Below are 6,128 nucleotides of genomic sequence, written 5' to 3'. Positions count from 1 at the left end.
GTGGCAATTAAGGCAAATCTGGGAGCAAATTTAGAGCGGACATTCATTTATTTAATAGTAAATACTATTCCCCTCCTATATATCAAGTATTGTGTTGGACTCATCTTCTGAAAAGTGTGGGGAGCCGGGAGTGGAACTGGGGAGACTGAGTCCACCACACAACCAGGCTTGGATATTCACCCCAAGGAAGTGACGATATCTTCTTATGCAAAAGATCATGCCTTCCTCATTGGTGATGGTTCTTAAGTTCTTTCTCAGATATGGGGGGAGTGGATTTGGTTCATTGTACCCCATAGAACACCTTTAAAATCCTCTGCCAGTGTCCTTTCTGCTCAGGGTCACCACTAAGTTGTCAGCAACCCAGAGGCAATCCTTTTAAAAACCCAACGTATAAAAGGTACTTCAGGCCAAACAGAAGGGCCCGTGTTAGCAGTATTTTGTTCTCCAGGAAAATACGTGTCCTGAAGAGTACAGCATTCTCGTGTTAAAGTGCTTATTCACAGGGAATTCTGCCTGTACGAAGCAGAAAACAAAGTGGAACACTGAAGCCATTTGCAACAACGGGCCCAGTTGAAGAGGCAGGCGCAGCGCTCCCGAGTCTGAGCGTTCCGGGCCCTACAGAACAAAATGGTGTGTGGCTCTCTTAGTGACGGTCCAAGCTGGATGGCCAGCCAGGGTGGGGGCAGGGTGGGGCCTGCCTAGCATGCCTGGGCTGGCGTGCTTATGGGGGGCCTTTACTTTTTCGAGAGTTCCAAGGACCTCTTGGGGGAGATAAGGCTTGTGCCCACTGGCACTGCCTGCCGCCCCGAGATTGAAGTCATACTCTTCCTGCCAGGGCATTCGGGCACAACGGCCAACCCCTCACTTCTCAGGTCAGGTTCTGTCGGGGAGAGTTGTTGGGGGGAAAGACGCTGCCAAGGCTCTGGACAGAGCCAACGACCATGAGTAAGGGATTTGTTAGGGAGGCCTGCTCCTGAGCAGAGGGCGGGGACTTCTCTTTCCTCTGGCACCAGACCTTCAGGGAAAGGCCCTGGCGGGGCACGCAGTGAGGAGTAACTCCAGAACAGCTGGATGCTGCTGGGAGGCGGGCAGAGGGGCCCTGGGCTGGGGAGGCTGGTTTGGCTGAGGCCTCTGCTCCCAGGACTGCCTGAAGATAGACTTCGGTGCTCTCCCGTCTGTCTGCTCATGCGCTCCCTGGGTGCCCACCCCCAATACACGGACATTCATGCAGGTGTGCCCCTCCTGGCTCCACACCATGCCGAGCAGGGCAGGAGGGAGCAGCGTCCTATTCCGTCACAGCCTTCTCCTGCCAAATGTGAGGACAGTTAGGAGATACAGGTGCAGGCGCGTGAAGCATCATTACCTGCTTTTGTCCACTTTGGCCCCGGTGCTCACAGTGAGTGTTTGGGCCACGACGGCAGCAAATATCACGTCAGGCAGTTATGGACTGAAGACTTTCCCAGGAGCTCCTTCCAAGGCTCGCTTGGGCTTTATTCTGTTTTGAAACACGATTACCTAGCACGATGCCTAAATGGAGTAGGTCCTCAGTAAAAGTTAGGTGAATGGAGAGTGAGTGAACAGAGCAGTTGTGATTACTTACCTGTATGTAATGATGTCAGTAGTTTGGAGTATGGTTCACACCATAGACATTGGTTTACACATGAGCATACCTGCCCGAAACCCTAAGGCTCTTCCACAGAAATGTCCCGTGAGAGTCAGTCAGAGAAAGTTTCTTTGATCAAAGAAGTTTGGGAGGGGCGCCTGTGTGGCTCAGTTAGTGAAGTGTCTGCCTTTGGCTCAGGGTCCTGGGATCAAGCCCTGAGTTGGGCTCCCTGCTCAGCAGGGAGTCTGCTTCTCCCTCTCCCTCTCCCCCCTCCCCTCTCAGGTAAATAAAATGTTTTTAAAAAAATAAAAGAAGTTTGGGAAACACTGCATTCCACAGGCCCCTCCTGGAGTTCCATAGAGCACATTAGCACGCTCGCGTCTGATGGGCCTGGAGGGGAGTTTGGATGCAAACATGCCATCTCTCTCTCAGCCTCTGGTATGAGATTGTGGCTGGAGGACAAAGGAGGAGTGAATTAAATATCCGAATGCAGCAACAAACTTGGTGTTGTCCCTTCAGTGGATCGACAGAAATTCCATAGGCCAATGAGAGTTCATCCTCCAATGGTTTTTTTTAAGATGCGCTCATGAGTTCCCCATTCCTGGATTTCTGGTGTATCTGACAATGTTTTTATGCGTGTATGACATTTTGGCTCCGTATAAAATGCACGTGCCTTCTAGTATCTTTGACCAGCTTCCATGGTCATTCCTCTCCCCTTGGAAAGGAAGCCCTTCTCCTTCCAGCTAATGGCGGTGCTGGGGTTGTGTCAGGGCTGAGGGCTGGCTCGGCTGGAAACTGGGACTTTGCTCTGTCGTCTTTAAAGTCTCTAAATGTGTCCTCAGCAATGCTGTCCTCTGCATGTGTCCCTGCTGCTCAGTTCCAAGCGGTGTGTAGTTTTGCATGAGTGAATGAAAGCAAATACCTTATTTTTCACAATGCATTTTCCTCATGTTTTGGTGAAGCAGGCTGCCACCCGTGCTCTTTTGCTCTTTGAGAAACCAAGTGCCACTGCAGGGCCAAGAATAAATAGCTTAAGTTTTGTCACAGAGGGCCCTTAGGACTTTTCCTTTATGGGGTAATGAAAAGGGACACATTGAATTTTCATTCTGCCGTGCCCACTGGAGTTCAGTAGATAACATCTGACAGGCCAAATGGCACCTTAGGCCTTGTTCTCTCCCAGGCCACTTTTCAAGAGAGGCAAGCCAGTAATAATGAAAGTACAATCACCCTCTGGACTCCTGTTGTTTGTATAAGGCATTTGGGGAAACCTCTGTGAAGCTAATCCTTCTGAATGTTGGCGTTCCTGTTTTGCTTAGCAGCTTCGGCTGATAACAGATAAACCAAGGTTACTGGTTAAAAATAAGCTGCAGTGGATGTCGACCCCAGGATTCTGCTCGCCACGTGTGGAGCGGCGCAAACGTTCATACCCCCTTGGCCCGTGTATCTCAGGTGCTTACGATAAAAGACGGGCATGTGATTCAGAGCCCTGTTCATCCTGGAAACTGACCACTGACAACTCACTCACTGAGAACAACCTGGAACAAGAAACCGAAGGAACCAGGGAGAACAGAGAGAGAAAGTGATAATCCTTGAGTCAAAATAGGAGCTCACCAGTGCAGGCGGGCCCTCTTGACAATACTGCTATTGGGTGTGATGTGCTTTCCACCTGTGGCTGGGTCGTGTGGACCCTGGCTTTGCCCTGGCCTTGTACACAGGGCCTCTTCCATGGGTGCGGTTTGTACGTGGGCTCCTCCTGTGGAGGAGGGGATCACAGCGTTCCCTTAAGCAGCAGTGGCTGCTCATCCCTCCACTGACAAGAAGAATCTGAGGTCCCTTTGGGTGATGACTTGCCCTGGGCCAGAAATGTTTCCACCCATGGAGACCCCACACCACGTTCGTGTTCCAGGCTGCTGAGAAGGAAGGCTGTGGGCCGCAGGCCGGGCAGGACCTGTGCGGGGCCCAGCGTTCCTCTGTCTTTCTCGGTCACACGCTAGGTTCCTCCTTACCCCCACTCCCTTTGGGGGGTGGCAGGGAGCCCTGCACGGGGCTGGGTGCAGAGCAGTCCCACCTCTCTGATGACCCAGGTGAATTTCACCTTACAGAAATCCACCCTCCACCCGAGGAAGAAAAAGAGAAACAGACCACGGTTTTGAAAGTTTATGGTTGGGGTGATAATTTCACTACTTCACCTCTGAATTAACCTTGGTCTACTGTATTTCTAATTTTGCCATATTCAGTTTGTATTGTCAGTGTTTGATGTATTTTCTGGCCCCCAGAAACATTAGGGAAATGAACGAATCAAGTAAATAAATGTTATAAGAATGGGCAGCGGGGTGATTTCCGTCCTTACTCAATATAAGTTGAATGCTGATTCTTTATGTGACCCTCAGGGAGAGTGGCGCCAGCCTCCATGGAGTGTGAGGTCTGTGCTTCCCTGCAGAACAAGGATCATGGCACAGAGATGCCACCCGTCACCTCATCTGAAGCTCGGCTCACAGTGACTCCTGAGAGAGACAGAGACAGAGAGACATGGAGAGGGGGTGGGAGAGAGAGGGGCAGAGAGGAAGGAGGGAGACAGAGATAGAGACAGGAGATGGGGAGAGAGACAGAGACAGAGGGAGAGACAGAGACGGAGAAGGAGCGAGAGACAGGGAGGAAGAGGGAGGTTCGTTGGTTCTTGTTTGGAGGTGAGGACTCCCGCTCAGCTGGCTGCTCCCTCCCTCCTCCTGGTGCTCAGCGCTAGCTCCCCTGGAGGGGCTGAGTGCTCCCCTGTGGAACTGGGCTGAGAGAAGAGGAGGGCAACGTGGGTGTGTGTGTGTGTGTGTGTGTGTTTATGAGAATTAAAATTCTCTTGCTGGAGCCATTCCCTGCTTGTCCTTGGAACTGAAAGTGAGCCTTGCATTGGGCAGAAACACTGGACTCTGGCGCTTCCCACGCACCTGTCACATTACCTGCCTGGAGCCCACAGGGCCCGGAGGCCGGCGCCTGTCCTTTGCTTCAGGTGGCTTCTATGGCCCCGGCACAGGCAGTGGGACTGGGCCCCAGTTCGCACCGTGCAGGCCCCTCCTGCCTGTCTCCAGTCGGGACTGACCCAGAGCTGTTGGCAGCTGCCAGCGGAAGGGGGGCCTGCAGGGGAGCTCTGAGAGAGCGGAACAGGCTCTACCAAAGACGGAAGGAGGGAGGCCATCGGATCAGGCCTCATGAGACCCTTTCTAACCACCTCTAAATGGTCTTCCTGCTGCTAAGCCCTGTCCCACCTCCGTCATGCTCCACTGCATCCCATCCACATGTCCACACATAGCAGTCATTGTGCCGGCAAGTCGTCTCTAGAGGACACCTCTGATAAGGTTACTCGGCTCAAAAGCCGGGCATGGCTCCCCACTAGGTCACCAGTAAGCTGAAACCAGGAAGCCGAGAAGTCTTCTCCACCGGCATAGCCTTCTGCCTCCTGAGGAAGGAAGCCAGAGGAGAGCCGCCCTCACAGCTAGGTCTGGAAGAGGGCCGTCCTCACGACTAGGGGAGCTGGCAAACAAAGTGTCCTTTGAGGGCACTGGGTTGGCCTCCAGCACAGACAGGCCCTGCTTGCCCTGGGCCCAGGCCCCGAGTTGGGGCGAGGCTGCCAAGTCTTGGGCCAGGAACAGCTGCCCACAGGCCTTCCGGCTCAGGAGGCCATCACTCAAGCCAAAGAATCTCCAGGAACCAAGACCTGAGCTCTCCTAATGGATTGTTACCCCCTTGCTGCAACTGCAACAGCAGGCCAATAGCTCAAAGGGCTTGGAGAAAATTCCAGCATGTGGGGAGTCCTGAACCCACGGGGGAGGCCCCTCAACCCGGAGGGTCTCGATGGAGGTTGTACCTGCGGTTTGGGGTGCAGGGTGGGACTCCCCCTCCCAGGCCCCCTTGTGGAGCCGAGCACGCTGCTGACACTCAGCAGATCATAAATCAGCATCTGCCAGTGCCTTCAGCTGGGATAACTCCACAGCTGGAAGAATTTTCTTTCTTTCCCCAAAACTTAACACATCATAAAACACAGCCTTTTGGGGAATGAGAACAACCGGGAGGCGTTTTCGCCTCTGAGGCTGTATTCTGGGAAAGCTTGGAAGGTGAGGTTTGGAGTCTGATACATCTCCACACCCGACCAGCCACACCAGCAAGCACCGAGCACGGCCATTTTCTCAGGTCCCCAAGCCTCTCCTGGACTGGTGGCCCGGTTGCTGTGGCCCAGTGCTAGCTGGACTGAGTCAGACCGATGTTGGAAAAGGCCATGGTTCCCTCCCCGGGGCTATCTTGGATTTGTGGCATGTGGGCTTATAGTGAGCAAGTGTTAGTTTGTCCTAGGAGTCAGCACTGAATCTTCTCATCCCTTTCTGAGTCCGTCAGCACCTGCATCTATCTGGGCCAGGTATGTCGAATTCACATCTTGTCCAAGACCCCACCGGTGTCCCTAGCCCGAGTGAGCGGAACACCTACCAGCAGCTCCTTCCCAAGGCAGAACCTCCAGGTTCAGGGTGGACAGTAAGTGGTC

Source organism: Zalophus californianus, chromosome 15 (genome assembly GCF_009762305.2).
Source record: "Zalophus californianus isolate mZalCal1 chromosome 15, mZalCal1.pri.v2, whole genome shotgun sequence".
NCBI classification, from domain to species: Eukaryota; Metazoa; Chordata; class Mammalia; order Carnivora; family Otariidae; genus Zalophus; species Zalophus californianus.
The sequence above is the reverse complement of the archived record's forward strand: the minus strand, read 5'-3'. Positions refer to the sequence as shown.